General features: G+C 45.4%; 1 protein-coding gene across 1 annotated transcript in view; it reads right to left on the minus strand.

Annotated features, from left to right (window-relative positions):
• LOC124034369 (transmembrane protein 132D-like) overlaps positions 1–16,136 on the minus strand; it is a 48,138-nt gene that overhangs the window by 19,550 nt on the left and 12,452 nt on the right.

The following is a 16,136-nucleotide window of genomic DNA, read 5'->3' on the forward strand; positions in this document are numbered from 1 at the left end:
GTAAACTCTAAATCCTACACCTAGCAGTAAGTCCAATGGACATGACTAACATGATGTTGGCTCCCATAGCTTGGGGCCTTGAAATGATTCATTCCTAAGACCTTCAGTCAATCAGAGTCCACTTTGCTCATAGCAAAGCTCTGCAATTTAAGAGGATTGGGCAAATCCCTGGGGATAGGTTTCAATAGACTGAGGAAAAATGCATTTTGAATGTTTAGTATTCCTCATATACTATGGGCCTCTTTGTTCCTGTCTCGTACACAAATTATTCATGGTGTACTAATGGCTTGTTGGCCTGCTGGCCTCTCATTTGTAAATGATAAGCATTATCTAATGCAGCTGAACACTTACACTGTTCCAGTAGACAGCCATACTCGGGAGCTGAATGCTAATTCAAACATTACCCTGCAGTTAATGACGAGTGTAAAAGGTCCTACAAGGGAGTTAGTGTAGCGTAAGAGTGGAGGTAGGTTAGATATATACTATGGATATATACATCCATAGTGTTGTGCAGGAGAGGCATCCCACTGTCCATCCTCTGACACTGTACAGGATTACAACACCGCACTCATTTGTCTCTCTTTAGAGCCATTCAAAGCATGTTTCCATAACAATTCAGCACCACCAAGTTGTTTCTTCATAAAATATAAAATATAAAATATTATTATAGTGCTGAATATTATCACTATAATAGGGTGATTGCTCACAAAACTAGAACCAAAAAGATTTGGGGGATTTTCAAAAACTGTAATCAATAGAAGGAACCTTTGGTGGAAGTATTGTTGACATACAGTATATTTGACATTTGTATCTTAAAGCATAATTGAGAAATAATTAATTGAAGTTGAAACATTTGTGACATTTTGGCCTTTTGGCCTCCTTTAAGACTATTTTAAAAAGAAAAATGCTATTGCAACCTCTTTGCAATAAGGAATTGAGACCAAAAGCTCAAGAAAAGTTTCAAGGATACAGTCAGGTAGCAACACATCTGCCACGCTAATCCTCAACATTGGAGCTCCCCAGGAGTGCGTGCTCAGTCCCCTCCTGTACTCCCTGTTCACCCACGACTGCATGGCCAGGCACGACTCCAACACCATCATTAATTTTGCAGACGACACAACACTGATTACCGACAACGACGAGACAGCCTATGGGGAGGAGGTCAGAGACCTGGCCGGGTGGTGCCAGAATAACAACCTATCCCTCAACTTAACCAAGACTAAGGAGATGATTGTGGACTACAGGAAAAGGAGGACCGAGCACGCCCCCATTCTCATCGACAGGGCTGTAGTGGAGCAGGTTGAGAGCTTCAAGTTCCTTGGTGTCGACATCAACAACAAACTAGAATGGTCCAAACACACCAAGACAGAGATCCTCAAAAGGTTATGCAGAAGCAACATCGAGAGCATGGTTGTATCACTGCCTGGTATGGTAACTGCTCAGCCTCTGACCGCAAGGCACTACAGAGTGTAGTGTGTACGGCCCAGTACATCACTTGGGTTAAGCTGCCTGCCATCCAGAACCCCTACACCAGGCAGTGTCAGAGGAAGGCCCTAAAAATGGTCAAAGGCCCCAGCTATTTGCATTGTGTCCCGCCACCCACCACCCGGCAACCCCTCTTTTACGTTACGCTACTGCTACCACTTGCTTTGTTATATGAGTAGTATTTTTATTTCAATAACGATTTTGTTAGAAGAAAATAAATAAACAAATAAATAAACAATTTCAATATATTGTTGCACTGTATACTCTACGGGCATTTCAAAGCTCCAGAGTGGGATCTCTGCTTTTAGAGTTATGCTCCAATTTGTAAGCATTACCAAAAGAGTGAACTTGAAAATGGATTCAAAATGGTCGCCCTCTGCTGGTAAAAAGATGGCTGTAATTGGTTACGTTGGCTACTATGCTAATTTATCTGTTTAAAACGGCCATATATGTTAAACTAGCAGAGATCCCACTTTGGAATTTTGGAGTACCTGTAGTATATTATGTTTGACAATGTATATATTTAAAAAAAAAATCCAAATCCAAAATTGTATATTTTCAATATTCATGTTTATATTTGTCAATATTCATAAAATAAAGTAAGAAAATTGTTATTGAATTCAAAATACTACTCATATTACAGAGCTAGCGGTAAAGCTTCATATGACACCAACAGATTAATCATTATGGAGCCTTAAGGAGACCTGGGTATGGCCAAAATGTCACAAAACAATTAATCATAATTAACAAATCATAATTTCTCACTTATGCTTTAAGATACAAATGTCAAATATGAATGAAAGTTATTGAAAATCCCCAAAATCATGGTCTTTTAAAAATGTATTTTTACCCCAGCTAACAATTTTAGGGAGAAAGAACGTTTTTGTAATGTTTCTCATAATGTTCCACTAATGTTTGAGTGTCCAGGTTTCTGTTAGTTAGGGGAACATTCCATCTATGTTAGTAAAAACCTTCTGAGAAACTTTATTACATGTTCTGGTGTTAAAGTTAGGAGAACATTATCTTAATGTAAAGCAGAATTTACCTAGAACGTGGTTACACTGTTCTCAGAATATACAACATTAATGTTGTAGATTAGTTTCATGGGACATGTCCAGTTAAGGGGTTAGGAGAATATCCCATCAACATTCCACCAAACATACACATAACATTGTTGCCATGTTCTCACAATATGATATATTAATGTTCTAGACATGTTTCGTGGGAACCTTGCAATATTTCAGTAAACTTGTTACTGTTGCCAAGCCCATCAAGGCCCTGACTGGTGAAACACTGATCCACTCACAGCTCGGTTTCAGATGTTCACATAGAGTGCTTTTAACATACAATGTTTTCAATTGACATATTTGACATACATGATTATATTGTACGTTTTCATAGTCATTGTTATTCAACATGTCCTTAACTGGGATTTGAACTCACAACCTCTTGGTTCACAGATTCCCAATTTCCTGCTATACCACCCTATCCGTGTAAGGTATCAGATCATTTGACTATTCTCTCATTATTGATTTGATTGACTAATTTCAACAATTTAAGGGCTTTCTGTATAGCTATTAAATGTTGGTGGAGAATATTAACCTGCTTTTTCTTGACTGTAGTTTCAACAGAGCTGAGATTTACTGAACTGGACATAATGTTTTTGCCAGGTTCCCATGAATTGTGTCTAGAACATTAAAATATTATGTTCTGAAAACATGGCAACCATGTTCTTTGTATATTTACTGGGATGTTGATGTAATATTCCCTGAAGAAGGCTCAGTGACGCAGAAAAGTTGGTGGTTTACCCAATACATTACTGGGAGCTTGTATATAGAGTGTGCAACTCTTTATTTTTATAGCCTACAGTTTACTCATCGTTAGTCAGCAACTCTACACAAATATTCTCTGGGTGTGCGCCAGCTCATGCTTTTTATTAGACTGAAAACTTGGCCACAATGTTCTTTGTATATTTGGTGGGATGTTGATGGAATATTCTCCTAACCCACAGAAAACTGGACACATAAATGTTCTTGCAACGTGCCCATTTAACGTGTCTAGAACATTAATATCTTATGTACTAAGAACATGGCAACCATGTTCTGTGTATATCATGTCTATTGTTGATTAAATATTCTCCTAACCCTCAGAAAACTGGACACAAATTTTGTTGCAACATTACCATGAAATGTGTCTAGAACATTAATATCTTAAGTTCTGAGAACAATGTTACCACGTTCTGGATAAATTCCATTTGACATTAAGGGAATGGTCTCTAGGAAACATTCCTTGCACATCACGGGAACATTCATATGAACATTTTTAGCAAATGACCTAATGCAACACTTAAGAGAACGTTCTCGAATGTTGTGGGAACATTTGTTGTTATCTGGGACTCTATATTGTTATGTGTAACATCATGTGTAGCCTAACGCTTCTCAGGGGTTAATCCCAGACTCTTCCATATATACGTTATGGCAGTAAAACTAATTCTGAGCGCATTATGGGTCCCTGGGGGGGGGGGGGGGGTATGATCTACAATATAAGCATACATCTGATCTTCCCTACTTCCCCTCCTGGTTGAGGGGGGGAGTGTACTTTCAAGGTCATAGACAGATGCTCTACTCACGCTACTGCCATGCACAAAAACCGATGTACTCATCCCATTTAAAAACAAATATGAGTTATTGTAATTTGCCTTTGTGTGTTTGTGAGTGTTTTGTGTGTATAAGTGTGCATGTGGTGTGTGTGTGAGTGTGTCTATGCATATTTGTGTAGTGTAAGAACATCTGCACATACAGCTCTTCCTAGATGAAATCTGATGCACCCGTTGAAAGCTCAAGGGAGAACTAATCTTGGCATGGAGGTTGCTGAAATTGTCCTGTGATGCTGCCACATGGCGCACTGAAATGACCCAATGCCTTCGGCTCTCTCTCTCTCTCTCTCTCTCTCTCTCTCTCTCTCTCTCTCTCTCTCTCTCTCTCTCTCTCTCTCTCTCTCTCTCTCTCTCTCTCTCTCTCTCTATCAACGTGAGGGGACATACTTGTGGTACTTGTGAGACAGGGACTCAGACATTCCAGCAAAATTTCACTGATCCGTCCATGTTACTGCTACAATCTCTATCCGACAAAGTGCTAACAGTACTTACTAGACTGGCAAAGGTTAGCGGAGAATTACACATCCCCAAAGGGGCTGGATAATGTCAAAAGAGTTGCAAACAGCAAAAAATTCAGTTTGGGCAAGACAATGAAGGTGAAGGTAGAGTAACCAACACAGTTCTCAATGTGTGTGTGTGTGTGTGTGTGTGTGTGACGTGTCTGTCTGTCTGTCTGTCTGTCTGTCTGTCTGTCTGTCTGTCTGTCTGTCTGTCTGTCTGTCTGTCTGTCTGTCTGTCTGTCTGTCTGTCTGTCTGTCTGTCTGTCTGTCTGTCTGTCTGTCTGTCTGTCTGTCTGTCTGTCTGTCTGTCTGTCTGTCGTGCGTGCGTTGAAGGGACGAAGGTTGAAAGTCATGCGTCCTCCGATACACCACCCAACCAGCCGTACTGCTTCTTAACACAGCGCGCATCCAACCCGGAAGCCAGCCGCACCAATGTGTCGGAGGGTACACCGTGCACCTGGCAACCTTGGTTAGCGCGCACTGTGCCCGGCCCGCCACAGGAGTCGATGGTACGCAATGACACAAGGACATCCCTACCGACCAAGCCCTCCCTAACCCGGACGACGCTAGGCCAATTGTGCGTTGCCCCACGGACCTCCCGGTCGCAGCCGGTTACGACAGAGCCTGGGCGCAAACCCAGGGACTCTGATGGCACAGCTGGCGCTGCAGTACAGCGCCCTTAACCACTGCGCCACCGGGAGGCCCGGTTTTGGCCTTTCTAGGGAGTTTTTCCTAGCCACCGTGCTTCTACGCCTGTATTGCTTGCTGTTTGGGGTTTTAGGCTGGGTTTCACTTTGTGACATCAGCTGATGTAAGAAGGCTATATAAATCATTTTGATTTGATTTGATGCCTGTCACCATACATCTTTCCTGACCACAACAACACACCTGGGGCCAGGAAGTCAGGTAACATTGAGGCCTCTACAACCTCTGGGATAAAGGTATAGTACTAACTAACTAACTAACTAACTAACAGTACCTGAAAATACAAATGCTATTAAAAATCTTTTTATAACTGGAGATAAAAAACCATCACATCCTGCCTCCACATGAACTTCTGTTAGTTTAGCAGTAACTATAGGAACAGGTCACAGCATCAGTCTGTCTCATAAGGATTTGCTGGAATCATAGTGGTAATACCAACAATGCTATTATTTGCCATCACTGAAATGGCATGTATTACAAAAGAAAAATGTACTGATGACACACTTCTTGCAATAGGAAGTTAGAAAACCTCTGAGAACAGTTAATCTAGTAATGGCATTCTAAATCCACCCACTCATGCTATTCGTGGGTTGTACGTTTCGTCACATTAGTTAATAGGACTGAAGCACGACTGAGCATTCTACTCAACACAGTGTCAATTGGCGCTGATGAAGATTGAATCTAAAGTGCATTATGGTGGCTTGGAAATACAATTACATTCCTAAAGGAGGCAAATAATTATTAGGAAAACCATTTGTCGTCATTGTGATGTCACCAGATTGACTTTAGATGCAGTATAACTTTAGCTAGCTAGCTAAGATTGACCACCGGATTTTAGCTAGCTAACGTTAGCATTGCCAGCTATTTTTGATGAACTTTGCTAGCTTTTGACAACATTGCCATCTGTCTAAAGTAAATTTGATGATTGATGATTAGTTGACAAGGTGAATCAGATGTAATTGTCCAGGGCTATAACAAAAAATATGTGCTGTTGGGGGTACTTGAGGACTGGAGTTTGTAAAAAAAAACTGGTGTGGGATTTACTTAATAAAAAGGGATTGTTACAAGATTACCTATCTGAAGCCTTTTCTCCTCCAGGCCCTCTGGGCTCTAAGCGTGGAGGGGTTTTTGCAGGAACCATAGCAGTCATTGGCTGTGGTTAGCCAGCGCTGACTGGAGAGGCAGGAGGAGGATGAGGCACCGAGGCACCAAGGCTGGGAAGATAGATTGGCCCATAGACTGGAACTGACAGTGTGTGAGAAAATCAGCTCTCAGGTGCTGCACCTACCATCCATCTCACTTCTCTCCAAGTGAGGTTTGGGTGGCGGACTAATGCTGTGTATTTTGCATACCGGTTCCCCACCACCCAACCTCCCCGTAACCATACTGCCACAGGAAGCCATGACCTCCCTCACCTCTGTCACACACACTCATGGCAGCCCTCGGCCCCTGGTCCGCTCCAGTCAGAAACCCCCTACCTTGTGCTTGTTTTCTCTTCTCTATAAGCCTTATTTGTCTCAGACATAATAGAGAGAGTGAATAATGGCTAAGACCTGAAAATCAAGCAAACAATCTTAAATGTAGTGCTGATATAATTTGCCATATAATTCAACATTTTAGTTGCTGTTTGTGAGTAATGAAATGCCACTCTAGGACCAATAATACCAATATTGTTGTTAAAATACCAATAACACAATCATTGTAAGTGTAAGTATATGATTCTATGGATGATTGTATGAATATTAAAAAAACATATCCTAATCAGCATCAATCAGTATGGGCATGATGCTCCCCATCATCAATTGACCTGGTCTTGAGGAAACCCGAGAGCAGTGTTCCCAGGAAGACCCATTCTGCAGGCAGGCCCACCTGTTCTACTGCTGCCCAGGGGTTACAATCCCCCCTGATTCACTCTGCCTTCACATCCCTGGCTCTGTACAGATGAATCACGGCAGAGACATGGGGCCAATACTGAACGCAAATGCAATCTCAAACAGATGCAATCTTTAATTATGCAAGCAAATAACCATCGTTCAGCCACTCTGATGCTCCGCCAGTCATCAATGACGTGCTTGTCATTCTTATGGGGCAGTTAGAGAGACTTTTAGGGCAATGTTAACGCCAGATGGCCAGGAATAAAAACACAGTAAATGGGATGAAAAACTCCTATTTGTCAGACAGATGAATGATCGGTAGCCCACTGACTGCATTCACCGGATAGCAAAGCTTATTGTTTTTTATCCATGAGGCTGTCTTTGAATAAAATACATGTTATCAGAGAAAAATGTATTAAATGGTGTTTGATCAGATATCATCACGATTTAATCATTTAATCATTGCCTAAAAAATAATCTGTGATCTGGGGTTTTGCCAACTCAATCTGTATACTAGCTAGCTCATGGTGCACAGACTAAACACATTTCCTATAGCAATCTGATTCCCCCTCATGTAATTGGGGCTCCCGAGCGGCACAACGGTCTAAGGCACTACATCGCAGTGCTAGAGATGTCACTACAGACCCTGGTTCGATCCCAGGCTGTATCACAATCGGCCGTGATCGGGAGTCCCAAGAATTTGTTCTTAACTGACTTGCCTAGTTAAATAAAATTAAAAACAATAATCATAATTTGACTATGCAGCATAAGGAGGTGAGGTTTTCACACATTGTCAATATGACCAGTAATACAGTTGTAATAGAGAGTTGGCACCTGCAAAAATAACATCTCATGGAAATCTAATGAAACTATCGGGTATGGTTTGACCATGTTATCACACTGATTAGATCCCTGGTCCTCTTGTCACTAGCTATCACCAACACTGGGATCATCATGTTGACGACTGAGCATTAAGCCTGACTTAATGGGACACTTGAACAGTGACAAAACAGCCTGACAGCTGTTGAGGCCCAGACTAGAAGAGACACTGGCTGCGTGATGATGAAAAGGAGGGCTAGAACACGGGCTGTGTTGGCAGGGTGGTGAACAGTACAGAGACATACACATATACATACACACATACAGTGGGGCAAAAAAGTATTTAGTCAGCCACCAATTGTATAAGTTCTCCCACTTAAAAGGATGAGAGAGGCCTGTAATTTTCATCATAGGTACACTTCAACTATGACAGACAAAAATGAGAGAAAAAAAATCCAGAAAATCACATTGTAGGATTTTTAATTAATTTATTTGCAAATTATGGTGGAAAATAAGTATTTGGTCAATAACAAAAGTTTGTCTTAATACTTTGTTTTATACCCCTTTGTTGGCAATGACAGAGGTCAAACGTTTTCTGTAAGTCTTCACAAGGTTTTCACACACTGTTGCTGGTATTTTGGCCCATTCCTCCATGCAGATCTCCTCTAGAGCAGTGATGTTTTGGGGCTGTTGCTAGGCAACATGGACTTTCAACTCCCTCCAAAGATTTTCTATGGGGTTGAGATCTGGAAACTGGCTAGGCCACTCCAGGACCTTGAAACGCTTCTTACGAACCCACTCCTTTGTTGCCCGGGCGGTGTGTTTGAGATCATTGTCATGCTGAAAGACCCAGCCACGTTTCATCTTCAATGCCCTTGCTGATGGAAGGAGGTTTTCCCTCAAAATCTCACGATACATGGTCCCATTCATTATTTCCTTTACACAGATCAGTCGTCCTGGTCCGTGTCATGGTGTTCTTTGGATGCAACTCAGCATTCTTTGTCCTCCAAACACCACGAGTTGAGTTTTTACCAAAAAGTTATATTTTGGTTTCATCTGACCATATGACATTCTCCCAATCTTCTTCTGGATCATCCAAATGCTCTCTAGCAAACTTCAGACGGGCCTGGACATTTACTGGCTTAAGCAGGGAGACACATCTGGCATTGCAGGATTTGAGTCCCTGGCGGCGTAGTGTGTTACTGATGGTAGGCTTTGTTACTTTGGTCCCAGCTCTCTGCAGGTCATTCACTAGATCCCCCCGTGTGGTTCTGGGATTTTTGCTCACTGTTCGTGTGATCATTTTGACCCCACGGGGTGAGATCTTGCGTGGAGCTCCAGATCAAGGGAGATTATCAGTGGTCTTGTATGTCTTCCATTTCCTAATAATTGTTCCCACAGTTGATTTCTTCAAACCAAGCTGCTTACCTATTTCAGATTCAGTCTTCCCAGCCTGGTGCAGGTCTACAATTTAGTTTCTGGTGTCCTTTGACAGCTCTTTAGTCTTGGCCATAGTGGAGTTTGGAGTGTGACTGTTTGAGGTTGTGGACAGGTGTCTTTTATACTGATAAAAAGTTCAAACAGTTGCCATTAATACAGGTAACGAGTGGAGGACAGAGGAGCCTCTTAAAGAAGAAGTCTGTGAGAGACAGAAATCTTGCTTGTTTGTAGGTGACCAAATACTTATTTTCCACCATAATTTGCAAATAAATTCATTAAACATCCTACAATGTGATTTTCACGTTTTTTTCCCCCCCATTTTGTCTGTCATAGTTGAAGTGTACCTATGATGAAAATTACAGGCCTTTCATCTTTTTAAATGGGAGAATTTGCACAATTGGTGGCTGACTAAATACTTTTTTGTACTCTTCTGTATGTACTCTTCTGTTTATGAGAGGCAAGGTGATTCAAGTTAAAGGGGAGAAATGACTTGAGGGAGAGGAGAAATGACTTGAGGAAGAGGAGAGGAGAAATGACTTGAGGGAGAGGAGAAATGACTTGAGGAAGAGGAGAGGAGAAATGACTTGAGGGAGAGGAGAAATGACTTGAGGAAGAGGAGAGGAGAAATGACTTGAGGGAGAGGAGAAATGACTTGAGAGAGAGGAGAGGAGAATTGACATGAGGTAGATGAGAGGAGCTCCTACCATTGCTCCTGTTCCTTTACTCTCCTTGTTGTTGTTATGTGACCATTGACCCCATGAGGCAGAGACTGTGAGCAAGAGGCAATTTGAATTCAAACTAAAGCAAAAGGGATTAAGATACATGGGCACTGGGGTGGGTGAGAGAGAGCGAGAACCCAGGGAAAAGGCTTATTTTCAGCCCCACTGCTTAAGTATACATAGATTCCAACACATGAGAGTAGAACAGGAAGAGAGAGGCAGCTGTCAACTTGATTTAAATTAATCTCATTGAAATGAGTTGCCACACAAATGAGTTCGACATTAGAAAAACATAAGATAAATAAATAACTAGCAGTAGTAGAGAAACACATTTTTATCAAAAAACATTTACATTACTAAGACATTTACATTACATTTCTGTCATTTAGCAGGCTCTCTTATGGCTCTATTTTACTCACGTTACGCTGTCAACCATGTCCAATCACCGAATTTGCACATGCAAGCCAAGCACCATCACTACTATCAGTAGCACTGTCAAATCTGTACAAAAAAGTCTGCAAACAAGCAAACACCGGCCACGAACGATGTGTTTACAATACAGTGTTGGTAATAAAGCATGATTTGTTCGACCGCAACTTCTGAGGTAGCTAGCTTTAGCTTGGTACCTAGCTAGCACCAATACAAACAGCCTGAAGACAATGACCAGTAGAAACTGCAGTAATTTTCATGATTCTTAGCAGTGATTTAGGAATCCTTGTGTGTAAGTATTGCGGGCTAGCTATTTATTTCCATGAACTGAAGTTCAATTTGAATAGGCGAACAACAAGTGGCTACCTTGCAATAAAAGCACCGCTAATGTTCTCTGGGTGTCACTGAGTAGACTAATACTCCATGTCATTTTTGTCAAATTAACAAATTATTGTCTTTTGTTGATTTTATATAACCTCATTCCAACCTCGTTTAGCATGATCTATTCAAGTATGACATAATTCTACTATTTGTATTCATTTGCATCACTGTCAAAAACGTACTTTTATTTTGAAGGCTAAATGCAAGGCCCATATTGTGGCTAATCCTTATTGTGGCTAGTTTCACATAGATGGGTCCGACCACCATCAAATAAGAACTGTCTTGTAAATTAGGGTTATTTTAGATGATGACACCGAGCTATATAGTTAGCTAGCTTCTGAAACAGATTATGTCGTTTTGCAATGTTTTTGGGGAAGAACATTGTTTGCATCCATGAACTAGCTAGGTTTTTAATGGCCAGCACTGTAGGTGCGCGAGACAACTTTACCAGCATCATAGCATACGTATCGATGAACCGTTGTGACATATGAAATACGAGTGCTGGTGTAATCAATGAGTAATACCTACACAAAAAATGTAATATTGGATATCGGTATATTTTTTGGGGGGCATGGAAAATATTGGATCGGTATCGCCCAAAAATGTCATATCGGTGAATCACTACTCCTGATACCATCAAATAAACTCCAGAATACATGCAACACAAATAAATAATTGTGACATATTGAGAAAATAGAGCTTTGGAACCCCTGACATGGCCATAATTTACCACATACAGTAGTGTGGATGAAATATAGTAGCAGCAGAAAAAGTACTATCTCTAACGAAGACAACGTAAATCTCCACCTGTCTGTGTTGACAGCAACCCTTGATGAAGATAGCTACAGTTGAAGTCGGACGTTTACATACACATAGATTGGAGTCATTAAAACGCGTTTTTCAACCACTCTGTAATGAACTTCGTCTGCTGTTTGAAGAGAGTCAGACCGAAATGCAGCGTGTAGGTTACTCATGACTTTAAATGAAGATATATGCGGTACATGAAATAACTGAAAATACAAAAACAACAAACGAGTGAAACTAATACAGCCTAACTGGTGACTAACACTAAGACAGGTACAATCACCCACGAAATACAACGCGCACTCAAGCTACCTAAATACGGTTCCCAATCCGAGACAACTAGAATCAGCTGACTCCAATTAGGAATCGCCTCAGGCAGCCAAGCCTAACTAGACACACCCCTAATAATACACACTCCCAATTAATACAAACCCTAATACGAAATACAACATATAAACCCATGTCACACCCTGGCCTACCCAAACATATAACAAAAACACAAGATACAATGACCAAGGCGTGACAGAACCCCCCCTAAGGTGCGGACTCCGGGACGCACCTCAAGAGCATAGGGAGGGTCCGGGTGGGCGTCTGTCCATGGTGGCGGTTCTGGCTCGGGACGTGGACCCCACTCCATAAATGTCCTAGTTCCTCCCCTTCGCGTCCTAGGATAATCCACCTTCTCCGCCGACCATGGCCTAATAGTCCTCACCCTGATCCCCACATAACTGAGGGGCAGCTCGGGACCGAGGGGCAGCTCGGGACCGAGGGGCAGCTCGGGACCGAGGGGCAGCTCGGGACCGAGGGGCAGCTCGGGACAGAGGGGCAGCTCGGGACAGAGGGACAGCTCGGGACAGAGGGGCAGCCCGGGATAGAGGGGCAGCCCGGGACCGAAGCAGCCCGGTACTGAAGGGAAGCCTGGTACTGAGGGGAAGCCCGGTACTGAGAGGGAGCCCAGTACTGAGAGGGAGCCCAGTACTGAGAGGAAGCTCAGTACTGAGAGGAAGCTCGGTACTGAGAGGGAGCCCAGTACAGAGAGGGAGCCTAGTACTGAGAGGAAGCTCAGTACTGAGGGGAAGCTCAGGCAGGTAGTAGGCTCCGGTAAATCCTGGCTGGCTGGTGGACCTGGATGATTAAGGTTGTCTGGCCGATCTAGAAGATCTTGGCAGACTGGCACTTCTGGCGGATCCTGGCAGACTGGCACTTCTGGTGGATCCTGGCAGACTGGTGACGCTGGGCCGACTGGCGACGCTGGGCAGACAGGAGACTCCGGCAGCGCAGGAGAGGAGAAAGGCTCTGGCTGAGCTGAACAGGCGGGAGACTCCAACAGTGCAGGAGAGGAGAAAAGCTCTGGCTGCGCTGAACAGGCGAGGCGCACTGGACGCGCTGGGCCGACTGGTAGCACTGGTGGCGCTGGACAGACAGGAGACTCCGGCAGCGCAGGAGAGGAGAAAGGCTCTGGCTGCGCTGAACAGGCTGGAGACTCCGATAGCACAGGAGGGGAGAAAAGCACTGGCTGTGCTGAACAGGCGATGCGCACTGGACGCGCTGGGCCGACTGGGAGCACTGGTGGCGCTGGACAGACAGGAGACTCCGGCAGCGCAAGAGAGGAGAAAGGCTCTGGCTGCGCTAAACAGGCAGGAGACTCCGATAGCGCAGGAGAAGAGAACAGCTCTGGTTGCGCTAAACAAGCGGGAGACTCCGGCAGCGCAGGAGGGAGAAAAGCACCGGCTGTGCTGAACAGGCGAGGCGCACTGGAGGCCTGGTGCGTGGTGCTGGAACTGGTGGTACTGGCGCGAGGACACGCACAGGAAGCCTGGTGCGGGGAGCTGCTACCGGAGGACTGGTGTGTAGAGGTGGCTCTGTATAGACCGGACTGTGCAGGCGCACTGGAGCCCTTGAGCACCGAGCCTGCCCAAGCTTACCTGGCTCGATGCCCACTCTAGCCCGGCCAATAGGAAGGGCTGGTATGTGTCGCAGCTGGCTCTGCACCCGCACTGGAAACACCGTGCGCTCCATAGCATAACATGGTGCCTGCCCGGTCTCTCTAGCCCAACGGTGAGCACAGGGAGTATGCGCAGGTTTCCTACCTGGCATAACTATTCCCCTTTTAGCCCCCCCAATATTTTTGGGGGTGACTTTCCGGTTTCCAACCGCGTCGCCGTGCTGCCTCCTCATACATGCGCCTCTCCGCTTTAGCTGCCTCTATTTCCTCCTTGGGACGGGGATATTCTCCCGGCTGCTCCCAGGGTCCTTGACCGTCTAATTCCTCCTCCCATGTCCAAATCTCCAAATGATGCAGTCTCTCCCATTGCAACTGCTCTTCACGATTAACAGGGAGAGTAGGCTCAGGTCTATTCTCTGACTCAGCCACTCTCTCTCTGCGCTTTCCCCTTTACCTTCAGTTTTCGCTCTGTATAGCAATGCTTTTCTTCTCGATTCCATACGTGTATAGCCCTCTTCGCATTGCTGTAGGGAATCCCAGGCGGGCTCCTGCACTTGCTCTGGGTCGGCCGCCCACCTGTCGATTTCTTCCCACGTCGTATAATCCCTGCTTCTGCCGTCCATATCGTCCTCCTTCAGATCCTGCCAGTTCACACGCTGCTCGGTCTGTGAATCGTGGTGGGTGATTCTGTAATGAACTTCGTCTGCTGTTTGAAGAGAGTCAGACCGAAATGCAGCGTGTAGGTTACTCATGACTTTAAATGAAGATATATGCGGTACATGAAATAACTGAAAATACAAAAACAACAAACGAGTGAAACTAATACAGCCTAACTGGTGACTAACACTAAGACAGGTACAATCACCCACGAAATACAACGCGCACTCAAGCTACCTAAATACGGTTCCCAATCCGAGACAACTAGAATCAGCTGACTCCAATTAGGAATCGCCTCAGGCAGCCAAGCCTAACTAGACACACCCCTAATAATACACACTCCCAATTAATACAAACCCTAATACGAAATACAACATATAAACCCATGTCACACCCTGGCCTACCCAAACATATAACAAAAACACAAGATACAATGACCAAGGCGTGACAGAACCCCCCTAAGGTGCGGACTCCGGGACGCACCTCAAGAGCATAGGGAGGGTCCGGGTGGGCGTCTGTCCATGGTGGCGGTTCTGGCTCGGGACGTGGACCCCACTCCATAAATGTCCTAGTTCCTCCCCTTCGCGTCCTAGGATAATCCACCTTCTCCGCCGACCATGGCCTAATAGTCCTCACCCTGATCCCCACATAACTGAGGGGCAGCTCGGGACCGAGGGGCAGCTCGGGACCGAGGGGCAGCTCGGGACCGAGGGGCAGCTCGGGACAGAGGGGCAGCTCGGGACAGAGGGACAGCTCGGGACAGAGGGGCAGCCCGGGATAGAGGGGCAGCCCGGGACCGAAGCAGCCCGGTACTGAAGGGAAGCCTGGTACTGAGGGGAAGCCCGGTACTGAGAGGGAGCCCAGTACTGAGAGGGAGCCCAGTACTGAGAGGAAGCTCACTACTGAGAGGAAGCTCGGTACTGAGAGGGAGCCCAGTACAGAGAGGGAGCCTAGTACTGAGAGGAAGCTCAGTACTGAGGGGAAGCTCAGGCAGGTAGTAGGCTCCGGTAAATCCTGGCTGGCTGGTGGACCTGGATGATTAAGGTTGTCTGGCCGATCTAGAAGATCTTGGCAGACTGGCACTTCTGGCGGATCCTGGCAGACTGGCACTTCTGGTGGATCCTGGCAGACTGGTGACGCTGGGCCGACTGGCGACGCTGGGCAGACAGGAGACTCCGGCAGCGCAGGAGAGGAGAAAGGCTCTGGCTGAGCTGAACAGGCGGGAGACTCCAACAGTGCAGGAGAGGAGAAAAGCTCTGGCTGCGCTGAACAGGCGAGGCGCACTGGACGCGCTGGGCCGACTGGTAGCACTGGTGGCGCTGGACAGACAGGAGACTCCGGCAGCGCAGGAGAGGAGAAAGGCTCTGGCTGCGCTGAACAGGCTGGAGACTCCGATAGCACAGGAGGGGAGAAAAGCACTGGCTGTGCTGAACAGGCGATGCGCACTGGACGCGCTGGGCCGACTGGGAGCACTGGTGGCGCTGGACAGACAGGAGACTCCGGCAGCGCAAGAGAGGAGAAAGGCTCTGGCTGCGCTAAACAGGCAGGAGACTCCGATAGCGCAGGAGAAGAGAACAGCTCTGGTTGCGCTAAACAAGCGGGAGACTCCGGCAGCGCAGGAGGGGAGAAAAGCACCGGCTGTGCTGAACAGGCGAGGCGCACTGGAGGCCTGGTGCGTGGTGCTGGAACTGGTGGTACTGGCGCGAGGACACGCACAGGAAG

This window comes from Oncorhynchus gorbuscha, linkage group LG04 (assembly GCF_021184085.1).
Source record: "Oncorhynchus gorbuscha isolate QuinsamMale2020 ecotype Even-year linkage group LG04, OgorEven_v1.0, whole genome shotgun sequence".
NCBI classification, from domain to species: Eukaryota; Metazoa; Chordata; class Actinopteri; order Salmoniformes; family Salmonidae; genus Oncorhynchus; species Oncorhynchus gorbuscha.